This window comes from Phyllobates terribilis, unplaced genomic scaffold (genome assembly GCF_046119375.1).
Source record: "Phyllobates terribilis strain yellow unplaced genomic scaffold, ASM4611937v1 Scaffold_2__4_contigs__length_985480577, whole genome shotgun sequence".
In the NCBI taxonomy this organism is placed as follows: Eukaryota; Metazoa; Chordata; class Amphibia; order Anura; family Dendrobatidae; genus Phyllobates; species Phyllobates terribilis.
The window spans coordinates 776,700,821-776,716,946 of NW_027362762.1; positions in this window are offsets into that span (position 1 = coordinate 776,700,821).

A 16,126-nucleotide genomic window follows, 5' to 3' on the forward strand; every position below is an offset into this window, starting at 1 on the left:
ACAAGTAAAAGACCATTTCCTCCTAGCCATGAGAAAGCTAAGAGGTTGAATTTCACCATCTGCAACTCTTGGCTACAGAAATGCTGCCTTTCCGCCTGGTGGACACAGAGGATTTTTGAGACCTTATGTCCGTCGCAGTGCCCCAGTACCAGATGCCCAGTCGGTACTACTTCTCAAAGAAAGGTGTGCCTGCGCTCCACCAGCATGTCGCACACAACATCACCGCTTCTTTGAGAAACTCTGTGTGTGACAGGGTGCATTTCACCACAGACACTTGGACGAGTAGGCATGGACATGGGCGTTACTTGTCGCTGACTGGGCACTGGGTAACTATGGTGACAGCAGGACAAGGGGCTGCTGTCCAAGTCTTGCCGTCCCCACGAGTTGTGCATCAATCCTCTTTATCTCAAACTTCCTCCACTGCTTCTGCCTCCTCAACCTCCTCTCGGTCCTCCACCTGCACCCAAAGCCTGTCTGGTCATGCCACAAGCTTTCTAACTGCGCAGAAGGGATCCTGCACACCTCCTTACTATGCTGGCAGTAGGGCTCAATGTCATCAGGCGGTTTTTACTTTGAAATGTCAGGGAAATGTGAGTCACACAGCTGAGGAGTTGTGGTCAGCTCTGGAGAACCAATTTCATGAATGGTTGTCTCCACTGGACCTGAAACCAGGGAAGGCCGTGTGCGACAATGCTGCAAACCTGGGTGCGGCCCTTCGCCGGGGCAATGTCACACACGTGCCTTGTATGGCTCAAGTGTTGAACCTGATTGTCCAGCAATTTTTAGCCCACTATCCCGGACTAGATGGCCTTCTGCAGAGGGCACGGTCGCTGTGTGCTCACTTCCGCCGTTCGCATCCCGCAGCTCAGCGACTTACATCTCTACAGAAGTCGTTGGGCCTGCCACTTCACCGGCTAAAATGCGATGTGCCTACCCGGTGGAATTCAACTCTGCACATGTTGCAGCGACTGTGGCAGCACCGACAAGCCCTGGTGCAATACGTTCTGACGTATAGCCTGGGCCAACGAGATCCAGAGGTGGGGCAAATCACGCTGGAGGAGTGGTCTCAGATCAGGGACCTATGCAACCTTCTGCACAGTTTTGAAATGACGAGGAAGATGTTTAGTGCTGACGATGCCATTATCAGCATGACTATTCCGGTGATTTACATGCTGGAGCACATGTTAAACAGAATTCGGAGTCAGGTGGTGGCACAAGAGGAGGTGGAGGAAGTAGAGGAGGAGGAGTTGTATGCGGAAGGGCTAACATCTGCAAGGTCCAGACGGTTGGCAGCACCAAGGAGGCAGGCATGTGAGGGTGCGGGAGATGGTTTTACCAGGGCGCATGGTAGCAGCCAAACTAGTGAGGAAGGTGCAGGAGCCCAGGAAGAAGTGGAGGACGAACTGATGGAAGACTCATCAGATGAGGGAGACCTTGATCACATTTCTGTTGTGCGAGGTTGGGGGCAGAGGACAGAGGAAGGAAGCATGATTGTTACCTCGCCACCAACACAACAGGGACTTGGTGCTCCTGGATGCGCAACACACATGAGTGCCTTCTTGCTGCACTACCTGCAACATGACCCTCGAATTGTGAGAATTAGAAATAATCCTGACTACTGGGTTGCCACACTGTTAGATCCCCGGTACAAAAGTAAATTTGCAGAAATTATTCCTGCCATAGAAAGGGATGCACGCATGCAGGAGTATCAGCAGAGACTGTTGCAGAATCTTACATGTGCTTTCCCACAAAACACCAGTGGTGCACGTAGTGAATCTCACAGTTCCAACTTGCGAACCGTGGGACCGTCGAGTGTTCAGCACTCAAACCGTAACAGAAACACAGTATCTGCTGGTAACATCAATTTTGCAGAATCATTTCACCACTTTTTTAGCCCATCCTTTGCAAGGCCACAGGAGACAAGAAGTCTGCCACATAGTCAACGCCTAGAGACAATGGTACAGGAGTATCTCCAAGTAAATATTGAAGCCATGACTGTGTCACTGGACCCTTGCTCTTTTTGGGCTTCCAATCTGGATAAATGGCCGGAGCTAGCCACTTACGCCTTGGAGATCTTGTCATGCCCCGCAGCCAGCGTTCTGTCTGAACGTGTGTTCAGCGCTGCTGGTGGTGTGCTGACAGAGAAGCGCACGCGGCTCTCCACTGATAATGTAGACAGACTCACGTTCATAAAGATGAACAAATCATGGATCAGAAACTACTTTTCTACCCCTGTGTCTTCATGGGGAGAGTAAAAGCTTGATGATTGGTTAAAATCACCTCACCAACCGTTTTAAGCTTTCAAATTACTAATCATGTTTATCTGTATCTTGGCTGGAAAATAATTTGGGCTTTGTAGCAGTGTGCAGCACTGATTCTAATAGGCCATCTATACTAAGCTCAACCAGATTTAAAATTACTAATCATGTTTATCTGTATCTTGGCTGGAAAATAATTTGGGCTTTGTAGTGTAGCACCCTGAGGATTCGGCTGCTACAGGGGTATTGCACCTCAACCCAGAGGTGTGATATTCCACTCCCGGGTAAGGATGGAGTGTGGAACTGAGCTCAGATAGACTGCGTGCACTACATACATCCCATTCCAGAGGAGCAGGCCGACGGTACTCCCACTTAGAAATGTGCAGGTACAACCGAGCCTGTTCCTGGCTGGAGTGGGAGGGGGGTGGTACATCCCATGTAGTGTAGGGGCAGATAGGGGGAGCAGTCTGGGTAGTGTTAGGAGCTCATTGGGTGCTGGTCACCTGAGCTCACACATAGAGGGTGTATATAAGGTGGGCACCAACTGAGAACAGGGTCAGTCTGTCAGAATCAGGAAGAGGAGCAGAGCAGAGCCCTGGAGAGAGAGAGTGGAGCAGAGAAAGACCCAGAGGGGGAAGACTGAAGGGACCCAAGAACCCAAATTAGAACACCGGGTGAGGAGTCAGCATCAGGGTACCGGAACCCAAGCTGGTGGGGGTAAAGACATTCCCCAGCCAGAGACCGGAGACCGTGGGCAGTGTCTGTCACGGTCACCCACTACATTCACCCCGAAGGCACACCACATGCAGGGTCAGGGAACCCAGGGCCAAGGGTGTCCCAAAAGAAGGCCCGAGGGAGCTGGACCTAGGTGAATCCCTGGTGGGGACGGCTGAAGAAAGGACAGAGGGAGAGCTCAGGGCCACGCTCCGGACTTGTTTGGGGGTTGGCTGGATCCAGGACCTGGTGGACGCAGCACGGCTCGGGTGGTCACTAGCAGCTGGAGTGACCGAAACATCAGCAGTAAGTAAACTCCCTTAACTGCACAACCCGAGTCTGTCTTCATTGCCGGCTGCACCGCACCACCACAACCCCCATCCTCTGCACCTGACCCCCTGAGGCTATACCCCTCCCGTTGGGGGTTATCCCACCAAGCTGCGCACCCACCATCAGCCTCAGCGGACCCTGCTGCAGCGGCGGCCACAGTGACCGCATCCCAACGGGTGGCGTAGTCGACACAAAAGAACTTTAGTAACATCTGTAGAACTGCCACATCACACTGAGCTTGACGCCCTGGGCACGGGACCGGGTCACAGCCGCTCGGAGACTACAACCCCCCCCCCATCTGAGCCGGTGCCGGGTATTCCCCTCAAAAAGGAATATGTCCCAGGGGGCGCGTCAACTTTGGCGTAGTCGGCAGGATTACGTGCCCACAACAACCGGGTACTGCGTGCCTGAAGAAAAGTGCAAGTTTACCTCAGAAAGAAGTCTCCCGCCGGTTCCGGAGGGTCCACGCCATCGGACTCCATCACCAGTCGTTTCCCGCCGATTGTCCGCCATTTCCAACTTGTTCCCGCCATCTGCAGAGTTTCCCGCCACTGGGCGACGCTTCCCGCCAAAACCGCAGATTTCCCGCCTTGGAAGAGCAGCGGACGCCATTATGGGCGTGCCAAAGGAGAGCAAGAGGCCACCTCCCATCGTGGGTCGGGACAGAAAATGGCGCCAAAAGTGGAAACCGCCTCCACCAACAGAGACTGTGATGTTGGAGGTGTCTGTCAGCGTGAAAGAACTACCCCTGGAGCTGACAGTCACCGAGTTGCCCCGGGACCGCCCTCGAAGTGGGAGGAGACGAGAGAGAAGAACAAAGATGGGTGTCGCTTGGAGCAGTCTGGAGCGAGCGCACCCGGAGGCAAGAGGTCTAACAAGGAGTAGCGGAGGAGCTTACCCGGAGATGGAGAGGAAGCAGAACAGCACCGGCCCGCTGGCCAGGAGTCTGCTAGAGACCGAGGAAGGAGGGCAGAGCAGCACCGGCCCACTGGCCAGGAGCCTGCCGGAAGCCGAGCAGAGCAGCACCGACCCGATGGTCAGGAGCCTGCTAGAGTCCACAACCCCGCTAGGTCTAGCGGAGATTCTAGCGCAGCTCCCCCGAGACCGGGAGTGTGCACAAACTGCCCTGGAGGGCCTCGCAAGGAGGATGGCCCGGGTACAGCGGGAGATACTGGCGGAGTGGAGCCGGGAGATGGCTCAGCACGCAGAGACCAGTCAGCGGAGCACGCTACCCTGGAAGAGGAAGCAGACCGCCTCTGAGGATGGCGCGGGAGGACCCAAGGCCGGAGACGGCGCCGAGGAGGGAGCCGAACGCATGGAGGCAGGTAAAGGGGACGCCTATACCTCAAGCCGTGACACCGCTCACCTGCCCCAGCTCCCCGTCGCAGAGCCCGAAAGTCCCCCTGCTGTGCCCGTAGCCGCCACGTCACCGCAATGGACTAGGCCCCGACCGGAAGCCGCCGCAGCGACCCCTGTGACGTCACGCGCCTCGACCCGGAGCGTGACAAAGCAGGAAATACCACCAGCCTGGTCGCAAGGCCTAGTACCCCCGGGCGCCGCATCACCAACAGCGCCCCCTACCTCCGCGGAGCCTCCGGCCTGGCCGCAAGGCCAGGTAGCCCAGGGCGCCGCCGTCCTAACGGTGCCCTTCACCTTCCAGGTGCCCCAGGCCTGGCCGCAAGGCCTGGGCAACCCGGGCGCCATCACCACCGCGCCCGCGCCCGCAATACCAAGGGTGCCACACCTGGGGGAGGACCTCTTCAGCCAGCTCACATGGCCGGACGGGCAGCCCTTCATCTGGCCCGAAGGATACCATGAGCTGGGGCGGCAACAGAGACGAGGGCCCTTGTGTGAGCCCCTGATCCCGGCTCCGAAGCCCGTGACTCGGGTCTCGCCTCCTTTGGAAGACGCACAGTTTGAGTGGGACCCCACCGGAGAAGATCTAATGGGGTTCACTCAGGAAACTCGGGCAGTCGCCGCTGAGCGGACTGAGTGTTGTCGTCAGCAGCTAGCAGAGTTTACGAGAGAACGGGAGGAGAGGCGGGCCAGAGAACAACAGGCCCAAATCCGGAGCGCGGAGCAAAAGAGCCGGACTAGGAGGAACCCCCGTGCAGCGCATTGTCCCCGCACCATCGGGACAGTGATAAAGTTCAACCCGCAGCATGGGTGGGGCTTTATTCGGGACCATAACAACCGCGGTGACGTTTTTGTGACTCGCAGAGACGTCGAGTCCCACCTGCCGGAAGGTCACAAAGGCCGTGACCTCTACGTCGGAGACGAGGTCACCTTCACCCGGCACAAGTGTGCCAAAGGACCTTACGCCCTCCACGTACACCGCTTGACGGAGGAGGAGTTGCGGTACGGAGAGGAGGAGCCAGAGGACCCGGACGGGTCTGAAGCAACACAATATCAAGAAAGAGCAGGAGGAAGACGCCGTTGAGTGCGGCCGGAAAGTGCTGTAAATAAGTTACCCAATCGGGGTATAAAGGAACTGAAACTGGAACTGTTGCTGCTGCTAAAATAGTCCCCGTTGGGACCAGAGAACTGTTACCCGTTAACCCCTTCATCCTACAGGCTGAGGACTGTGAGCAGCCATTCCCTTCCCTCTACCTGGCCGAGGACTGAGAGCGGCCAACTTCCAACTTTCCCTGTATATAGTTGCGCGTCCTAAAGCGCCCCCTACCGGTTTTATAGAAAACCAGATTTTCTAAGAGACTGTCGCACTTTTCCCGGACACACGTTGCACAGTGTCCGGAGGAGGAACCTGAAACAAGAGACGACGAGAATGTTTATATAAAAAGTTTTATATATATAATATTTTACATGTTTTATATGTTTATGAAAAAAAAAATGTATGTTTTGGTGTTATTTATGTCTTACAGCCCGAGGACGTGCTGTGATTTACCAGGGGGGAATGTAGCACCCTGAGGATTCGGCTGCTACAGGGGTATTGCACCTCAACCCAGAGGTGTGATATTCCACTCCCGGGTAAGGATGGAGTGTGGAACTGAGCTCAGATAGACTGCGTGCACTACATACATCCCATTCCAGAGGAGCAGGCCGACGGTACTCCCACTTAGAAATGTGCAGGTACAACCGAGCCTGTTCCTGGCTGGAGTGGGAGGGGGGTGGTACATCCCATGTAGTGTAGGGGCAGATAGGGGGAGCAGTCTGGGTAGTGTTAGGAGCTCATTGGGTGCTGGTCACCTGAGCTCACACATAGAGGGTGTATATAAGGTGGGCACCAACTGAGAACAGGGTCAGTCTGTCAGAATCAGGAAGAGGAGCAGAGCAGAGCCCTGGAGAGAGAGAGTGGAGCAGAGAAAGACCCAGAGGGGGAAGACTGAAGGGACCCAAGAACCCAAATTAGAACACCGGGTGAGGAGTCAGCATCAGGGTACCGGAACCCAAGCTGGTGGGGGTAAAGACATTCCCCAGCCAGAGACCGGAGACCGTGGGCAGTGTCTGTCACGGTCACCCACTACATTCACCCCGAAGGCACACCACATGCAGGGTCAGGGAACCCAGGGCCAAGGGTGTCCCAAAAGAAGGCCCGAGGGAGCTGGACCTAGGTGAATCCCTGGTGGGGACGGCTGAAGAAAGGACAGAGGGAGAGCTCAGGGCCACGCTCCGGACTTGTTTGGGGGTTGGCTGGATCCAGGACCTGGTGGACGCAGCACGGCTCGGGTGGTCACTAGCAGCTGGAGTGACCGAAACATCAGCAGTAAGTAAACTCCCTTAACTGCACAACCCGAGTCTGTCTTCATTGCCGGCTGCACCGCACCACCACAACCGCCATCCTCTGCACCTGACCCCCTGAGGCTATACCCCTCCCGTTGGGGGTTATCCCACCAAGCTGCGCACCCACCATCAGCCTCAGCGGACCCTGCTGCAGCGGCGGCCACAGTGACCGCATCCCAACGGGTGGCGTAGTCGACACAAAAGAACTTTAGTAACATCTGTAGAACTGCCACATCACACTGAGCTTGACGCCCTGGGCACGGGACCGGGTCACAGCCGCTCGGAGACTACAACCCCCCCCCCATCTGAGCCGGTGCCGGGTATTCCCCTCAAAAAGGAATATGTCCCAGGGGGCGCGTCAGTAGCAGTGTGCAGTACTGATTGTATTAGGCCATCTATACAAAGCTCCACCAGATTTAAAATTAATTATAATTTTTAGCTGCATCTAACCCGGAAAATAATTTTGGGGCTCCGAGATGCGCAAGACACATAAGTGCCTTCTTGCTGCACTACCTGCAACATGATCCTCAGATTGTCAGAATTCGAAGTAATCCTGACTACTGGGTTGCCACACTCTTAGATCCCCCACACTCTTCGATCAACCTTTTCATTTTAATAAAGACCAAAAAAATGGTCATTTTTGAAATTATAAGCATTAGCAGGTTATTAGAAACTGAAATCAAACAGTTTTCAACTCAAAACTTTATTCTAGGTGATGTTACATTTGCACATAGGACCACTTGTTCGAAAGGAGCTTCTGAACTCTCTCGTCCATTGAATTTGTCAGGTTTTGGATGGTTTCTGCATCATGCATGAAAATGATCTTGCTGTGGAATACACGGTTCTTCTTCTTGAACCATGGCAGGAAGTGCTGTTTGAGAAACTCCACATACATTATGGAGTTCATCTTTACCCCTTCAGGGATCCTAAAGGGGCCGACAATCTCTCTCCTCATGATTCCAGCGCAAAACATTACTCCACCTCCTCCTTGTTGGCGCTATAGCCGTGTTTGCGTGGGGTGTCCATCAACCAGCCATCCTCCACTCCATCCATCTGGACCATCGAGCGTTGCACGGCACTCATCCGTGAACAAAACAGTTTTGAAATCAGTCTTCATGTAATGTTTGACCCACTGGAGCTGTTTCTGCTTGTGTAAAGTGGATAGAGGAGGTCGACAGGATGGCGTACGCACAGCTGCAAACCTCTGAAGGACCCTGCATCTTGTTGTTCGGGGGACTTTGGAGGCACCAGCAGCTTCAAAAACTTGTCTGCTGCTATGACAAGTCTTTTTTGCCGCTGCTCTTTTAACCTGACGTAATTGACTGTAGGAAAGAGTCCTCAATTTGCCCTTACCAGCACGCACACGTGTGTACTGTGAATCAGCTACATACTTCTTGATTGCCAAGACACTTCATCCTGATCATCGCACAATGTTGATTGTAGTCATGCCTTGACCTAAACACTCCACACAATTTGTTGCTTCTCAGCAGCCGACACATCCTTTTTCTTTCCCATTTTTGCAGAAAATGTAGGCTGCTTAATAATGTGGGACAGCCTTCTTAAGTAGCCTTGCCTTTCATTGGACACACCTGCCAAACTAATTAGCACAGGTGTCTGCAATTGCTTACAGTGATATAAAGAGCCCTGACACACATCACCATCAATGAGTTTAACTGACAAACAAATTCTTCCCTTATCACTCCTAAACACTTTTTGCATAATAATTTGAAACACAGTGTACATGTGCTTTTCCACAAAACACCAGTGGTTCACGTAGTGAATCTTACAGTTCTAACTTGCCAACCGTGGTCTGTATGGAGTTATTCAATAAAGGGCCCAAAATTAAGATAACATAGACGGGAGAGGTCTCTATGAATAGGAATTCCTAAGTATTTGATACCCTGTGAGGGCCAGGCAAAGGGAAAGTTGGACTGGATGGAATCCTGTATGGATTTTGGGAGGGAGACATCGAGGGCCTCAGACTTCTCTACATTGATTTTAAAATTTGACCATGTAACAAAGTGATCTATTTCAGCCATAACAGCAGGGATGGATATATGTGATTGAGTGATATATGCTAGGACATCATCAGCAAATAGACAGCACTTGTACTCGGTGCCTCCCACCTCAATCCACCTAATATTGGGGTTATGGCGAATTGATGAGAGCAGGTGCTCCGTCACTAGGATGTATAAGAGAGGGGACAGAGGACATCCCTGCCTTGTCCCATTGGTGATTATGAAAGGTGATGAAAATGTTCTGACGCGCCCCCTGGGCCTTGGGACACCCGGAGCCGGACACTTTTTGGTGGATGCTGGTGGTTGTAGTCTCCGTGGCGGCGATCCGGTTCCGTGGCTCAGGGCGGTCAAACCAGTGGCGGAACTATTTATGTGGTTTTGATGTTTAAACGTCCGACTACGCCACCCGTGGATTGCGGTCAGAGTGAACCGCCGCTGCAGGGCAGACCGCTGAGGCTGGTGTTGTGGGTGCAGCAGAGCGTAGCATAACTCCCCACGGGAGGAGTATAGCCTCAGGGCAATGTATGTGGAAGATGGGGGTGATGGTGCAGGGCAGCAGCAGTAACGACACGGAGTCAGTGATGCAGTCGAGGGCCTTTACTCACAGTTCTTATTATCCAGACCACTTCTGCAGGTAACGGCTGCCCACGTCGTACTGTGCTTACCAGGTGAGGGGCTCAGACAACTCCCAGATAACTTTGGAGCGCTTCACAGGACGCCCTTTGTGTGTCCTTTGTCTGGCCTTTCTTACCAACGCTTCTGTCCGGCTGCCTCGGGCCTCCTCTTGGTAAACTTGGCGCCAGTTTCCCTGACCCTATGTGGTGCCTTCCTAGCGGGTGTAGCGAGGGGCTGCGCCACATAAAATGTCACAGCCTCCGGTTTCTAGCTGAGGGTCGTTTCCCACCTCCACTAGTTTCGGGGACCGGTCTCCCCCTTTGGCCTGACCCCTCCACGCAGGTGGATTCGGGCGTGCGGTGGTGACACGCCCGTCCGCACCCCTGGGATCCCTTCGTTCCTCGTTCCTGGAGCCTTCTCCACTCCTTTTCCTTCCTTCTCCCTCTTCCAGGCCTGGGCCTCTGTTACTTGGCCCGCCTCCGGAGCAGAGCTCATGCAGAGCCCCTGCTCCCTGTCACTTCTGCTCAGACTTCTCTGCACTGAACTAATATCGTGCCCACCTTTTATACTTCCTTCTCAATGCACCCAGTAACTGCTTCCTCCCTGCTCCTGCACTACAGGGTTCCCCTTCCTCAGTGTTCCCTCCCCCCACTCCAGCCAGGGACAGGGACTGTCGTGCCCATCTCAGAGGCATATTGGTCGCCCTGCCCCACGGCAATGTGGTGTAATGCATGCAGGTGTCGGGGTCCTGATCCACACTCCATCCTTACCTGAGAGTGAGATATCACACCTCTGGGTGAGGTGCAATACCTCTGTAGCAGCCAAGCCCTCGGGGTGCTACAGTTCCATTTATCTTCAGCCTAGGTGACGTATTGCGATACAGGGCCGTGATTTTGGCTATAAAAGGGTCCCCTAGACCCCTAACCCAAGCTTTTCAAGAGAATAATATATGGCGTGCCAGGAGACTCTATGGAATGCTTTCTCAGCATCCAACGAGAGTATCTAATTACAAATTTTTAACTGCATCTAGCCCAGGAAATACTTTGTGCCTAGTAGCACTGTCTGCTAGTCAGCGAATTATCCCAGCTGTTAAGCAAGCTACACCACCTGTAGTTTGGATACTTAATTTTTTCAATGGAAATGCTTCGGGACCCCGGGATACTCAGTGAAGAGCATCAGGAGGCACCCCAAGGCATAGGGGCTGGGACTGGCGGTAGGACGCCTTGCGGTGGACCGCCGAGCTCGATCCTTATAAAAGCTTTTTAACTGCAGCAGCTTTAGTGGACGCTACTGGAGCTGGAATTACGCGGCTGCTCGCATGAGACTTGTTCTCCAATAGATCCTTGTAAAAGGATTTAAAGTGTATTCATTCAAATTAGAGAGACAATTTATATTAAAATGCTTAGACCTGCCTCCACCACAGGGGGCTCGCTCGACCCACCAGCGGACAGGCACCAGTATTGGGAGAGGGGGGCTGGCCGTCAGGGTCCACCGCGGCTCTGGCACAAACCCGGCGACACGGAGGTGGCACGGGCAGGAACGGACTGGCCGTGTCGGCTTCTCACTTTAATATCTGTGTTTCCCCCTCCTTTTACTCCTCTACCTCTTTTCTTTTCGCATGACTATATGTACTTGTCATTTTTCCATGTGTTAGTTATGTCTTCTGAGCAGTTTGTCAGCTTTTGGACACCTTTGAAGGTGTTTTCTATGTGTTTCTATGTGTTTTTGTTTGCCTGCCATTGGTTTTAACGGTGTTCGAAGGTGTTCGACGAACAGTTCGACAAACAGTTCGGCGAACACAAGGGTGTTCGACGAACCGAACAGAACTCGAACACTACGGGGGTGGCTCAACACTAATTATACTACTATACATGAGTATGAGGTGCATTATAATACTCTATATGATTATGGGGGTGCATTGTACTACTGTAAATAACTATAGGGTGCATTATACTACTATTTATGACTATGGCAGTGCATTATACTAATCTATATGATTATGTGGGTGTATTATACTACTCTATATGACTATGGAGGTGCATTATACTACTCTATATTACTATGGGATTGTATTATACTACTCTATATGACTATGGGGATGCACTATACTACTCTATATGATTATGGGGGTGCATTATACTACTCTATATGACTAAGGGGATGCATTATACTACTCTATGTGACTGTGGGGTACATTATACTACTCTATATGACTGTGAGGTTGCATTATACTACTTTATATGACTATGAGGGTGCATTATGCTTCTACATATGACTATGGGGTGCATTATACTACTCTATATGACTATGGGAATGCATTATACTACTCTATAAAACTATGAGTGTGCATTATACTACTATATATGACTATGAAGGTGAATTATACTACTATATATGACTATGGGGGTGCATTATACTTCTATGAATGACTGTGGGGGTGCATTGTACTACTATATATGACTATGGGGGTGCATTATACTATTCTACATGGCTATGAGGTGCATTATAATAATCTATATGACTATGGGGGTGCATTATACTACTCTATATGACTATGAAGGTGCATTATACTAAACTGTATGACTATGGGGGTTCATTATACTTCTATATATGACTATGGGGTGCATTATACTACTATGTACGACTATAGGGGTGCATTAAACTACTATATATGACTATGGGGTGCATTATACTTCAATATATGAATATGGGGGTGCATTATACTACTCTATATGACTATGGGGGTGCATTATACTACTCTATATGACTATGGGGCTTCATTATACTACTATATATGACTATTGGGTGCATTATATTACTATACATGACTAAGGAGGTCCATTATACTACTATCTATGACTATGAGGTGAATTACATTACTGTATATGACTGTGAGGTATATTATACTACTCTATATAACTATAGTGGTGCATTATACTACTCTATATGACTATGGGAGTGCATTATACCACTCTATATGACTATAGGAGTGCATTATACTACTCTACATGACTATGGGGGTGCAATATACTTCTATATATGACTATGGGATCTATTATACTACTCTATATGACTATGGGAATGCATTATACTACTCTATAAGACTATGGGGTGCATTATACTACTATATATGACTATGGGGTGCATTACACAGCTAAATATAACTATGGGAGTGCATTATACTACTCTATATGACTATGGGGTGCATTCTACTACAATATATGACTATGGGGTGCATTATAATTGTGTATATGACTATGGGAGCTCATTATTCTACTCTATATGATTATGGGGGTGCATTATACTACTATATATGACTAAGGGGTGCATTATACTACTCTATATGACTATGGAGGTGCATTATACTACTCTATATGACTACGGGAGTTCATTATACTACTCTATATGACTCTGGGGGTGCACTACACTACTATATATGACTATGGGTGTGCATTAAACTACTCTATATGATTATGGGGGTGCATTATACTACTCTATATGACTATGGGGGTGCATTATACTACTCTATATGACTTTGGTGTTGCATTATACTACTCTATATGACTATGGGGGTGCATTATACTACTCTATATGACTATGGGAATGCACTATACTACTCTATAAGACTATGGGTGTGCATTATGCTACTATATATGACTATGGGGGTGCATTATACTACTATATATAACTGTGGGGGTGCATTATACTTCTATGTATGAATGTGGGGGTGCATTGTACTACTATATATGACTATGGGGGAGCATTATACTATTCTATATGACTATGGCGGTGCATTATACTATATTATATGACTATGGGGGTGCATTATACTTCTATATATGACTATAGGGGTTCATTATACTTATATATATGATTATGGGCGTGCATTATACTATTCTATATGACTATAGAGCACATTATATTGCTATATATGACTATGGGGGTGCAGTATTCCAATATGTATGACTATGGAGAAGCACTATACTACTATGTATGACTATGGGGTTGCATTATACTACTATGTATGACAATGGGTGTGCATTATACTACTTTATATGAATATGGGATGCATTACACTACTATATTTGACTATGAGGGTGCATTATACTACTATGTATGACTATGGGGGTGCATTATACTAATCTATGTGACTATGGGGGAGCATTATACTACTATATATGACTATGGGGTGCATTATACTACTATATATGACTAAGGGGCGCATTATACTACTAAATATAACTATGGGAGTGCATTATACTACTCTATATGATTATGGGGTGCATTCTACTACAATATATGACTATGGAGTGAATTATACTACTGTATATGACTATGAGGTGCATTATACTACTCTATATGATTATGGGGGTGCATTGTACTACTATATATGACTATGGGAGTGCATTATACTATTCTATTAGTGTTGAGCGAGCATGTTCGACACTGCTCGGTACTCGCCCGAGCATCTCACTACTCGGGATGTTCGGCGAGCACCGAGCATTTCCGGGGTACTCAGGCAGGAGCTCGAGTCTCCGTCCTGCATGTTTGGTGCTCTTTACAGAGCCAATGAACATGAAGGGATTGCCAGCCAGTCACTGTAATGCCGCAGCCATGTTGGTTGTGGGCATTACAGTGATTGGTTGGCCGCACAGCGTCACCTCGAGTATTTAAAACCGGGCGCCGCCATCTTGGACACAGTCGCTCCGGATCAGAAAGTGTAGGGAGAGTGCTGCTGAGCTAGGGAGAGATTTATACTGCGAAATAGGTAGTGTAGAGTCTCTAAAGCCTGCAAAATCAAACAAACAAACAGTCCTTCTTAGGACTAATATCCATCCCAGATATCAGGCAGTCAGGCAGGCAGGCTGTATAGGAGACACAGTGGTTATACCAACAAACACTGTATTACATTCCTGTGTGCTGCCGCTGCTCAAACTGCTAGACTTAGCCCCAGGTCTCAGGGGCCAGGATAAATACTTTTTTTTTCATCTAAATCCTCTTTTTTTTTTTTTCCTTAGTCAGACTGTACAAATATTCGTCTTATTAACCTTTTGGTATTCCCCCCCCCCAAAAAAAAAAAATTGAGTGTGTCTGTGAGTGTTCAGACACAAATATATCTGTTTAAAAGAGTCTGGTTTCGGCCAGATAACTAGAACTGTGGTTTTGCAGTTCCACGGTTCAAATCTCTGTATTATCCACGTTTGTGCCATTTTTCCATAAAAAAAACAGTTTGAGTGTCTCGCTGACTGTTCAGACACAAATATATCTATTTAAAAAAGTCTGGTATATACCAGGAAATTAGAACTGTGGTTTTCCTCATCCACGGTTCAAATCTGGGTGTAATCCACCTCTTTGCCTTTTTTACATAAAAAAAAAACGTTTCAGTGTCTCGCTGACTGTTCAGACACAAATATATCTGTTTAAAAGATTCTGGTATAGGCCAGAGGACTAGAACTGTGGTTTTCCTCTTCCATGGTTCAAATTTGGGTGTAATCCACCTTTTTGCCTTTTTTAACTCGCTCTGTACGCCTTGGAGGTCCTGGCCTGCCCTGCCGCTAGCGTGTGATCGGAGCGTGTTTTTAGTGCCGCTGGGGGAATGATAACTAATAAGCGCACTCGCCTGTCAACTGACAATGCTGATGAGCTGACCCTTATCAAAATAAACAAGGGCTGGATTGGGCCAGACTTCTCATCACCACCAAATGACAGCAGAGTAACATAAAGTCAAATCCACTGTGTTATTTCGGGAGGTGTATTCCCATGCACCAATTCACACCCACACATGGGTATATGCTTCCTCATTTTGGCTGTTTTTTGCTCTCCTCCTTATCCTCAGCCTCCACCACCACTATACCACGAGGGTGACCGTGGTCCGTGTTGCCAGCATTGCAAGTTCCTCCGTCCTAATTTTTGGCAGCTTTTGCTTGGAAGGCATAGGCAAAGACTATGGGAGACCCACTCCCCAATAATGGGAATAATGTTTTTAATATGCTGTACTGCATGGCTCTTGTAAGGGGCATTGCAAGTTCCTCCGTCCTAATTTTTGGCAGCTTTTGCTTGGAAGGCATAGGCAAAGACTATGGGAGACCCACTCCCCAATAATAGGAATAATGTTTTTAATATGCTGTACTGCATGGCTCTTGTAAGGGGCATTAAAATTGTCTTGTTAAGCTACTGTGACCTCCACGTCTCTTCCAAAGGTCATTGATTTTGCCTTTTTATTACACTGGGACCTCCACCACTCTTCCAATGGGCATTAATATTGTCTTTTTATTCCACTGTAACCTCCACCACTCTTCCAAGGGGCATTGATATTGTCTTTATATTCCACTGCGACCTCCACCACTCTTCCAAGGGGCATTGATAATGTCTTTTTATTCCACTAGGACCTCCACCACTCTTCCAAGGAGCAATGATTTTGTCTTTTTATTCCACTGGGACCTCCACGTC